Source organism: Rhincodon typus, chromosome 11, assembly GCF_021869965.1.
Source record: "Rhincodon typus isolate 14 chromosome 11, sRhiTyp1.1, whole genome shotgun sequence".
NCBI lineage: Eukaryota > Metazoa > Chordata > Chondrichthyes > Orectolobiformes > Rhincodontidae > Rhincodon > Rhincodon typus.
This window is the reverse complement of record NC_063342.1, coordinates 16,491,010-16,492,063: the sequence shown is the minus strand read 5'-3', so window position 1 is coordinate 16,492,063 and position 1,054 is coordinate 16,491,010.

Here is a 1,054-nt window from a genome sequence, read left to right as displayed (position 1 = left end):
TGAATATTTTTGTTGACAGGTTGCTTGTCAGTAGGGGTCTCTCAGGATGAGGGGGTATCCCAGGGCAGGCTTGATGTGTGGCACATGGAAATGTCAGTTTAACACCTACAGCATGTGCAAGCTGCCTGTAAGCCAGACACTCTGATTCAACCAAATGGCCATGTCAGAAACTGGATTGTTACTGCTGATGACCATCCCTCCCATAATGACCTCCAATGTACTATTGTCTCCCCACCTTATCTGTTGAATGCCCCTCCTACATAATTATTATCTTCTCTGCATCTCAGCATGCCGCCTTCAATCTCAACAATTGAGTTTCCCAACTTCAGTGCCACAGCAGTATGCCTCATAGCACCCACTGACTTTGATTGATCTGACACTAGAACTGACTATGGCCCACATCCTTAACTGATTCAGATGGACAGCACCAGCTGATGAGTGGCTGGGTCGCTGAATGATCTCTGTGCAGCTCCCTGACTTCCTGTGACTCTCTGAACTGGTCGCACTGATCCTCCAGGACTAACTGTGGCCCATTCCCAGGACTGTGGCAACATAGAAACCCTGACACTGACTACCCCAAGCAGTTGACTAATTGTGTCCAAGCCTGTGGGCTGATTGCAGGTGTTGCCCCTTGTCTCCATGTGCTGGGACCCCCGAGTGAAACCTCTCTCCCTTGACCCAACTAAAGACTATTTCCCTTAGAATTTGAGACATGGGCATTTTCTTGAAATACATGCAGTGGGTCTGCCACATACATTGCTGGCACATGGTGCAGGTCTGACACTAACATAACCCAGTGCTGTACAGTAACATGTCCGCCTTTTTGATCATTGCTCGTGATCAAGGCTTTGTGTCTACACTAAACCAAAACAGAAGTACCAGGAGACTTTAAGTTTCAATGGGGTGGCAAAGTAAGGAAAGACAAAAAGCACAAAGAGAGCTCTGAGTTGCATCTTGGTCCATCAATGAGAGCGTCAGAAGTCGCAGAACGACTTACTCCCAATAATTCACTCACTGACACACTCACTCACAGACTGACTCCCAATAACTCACT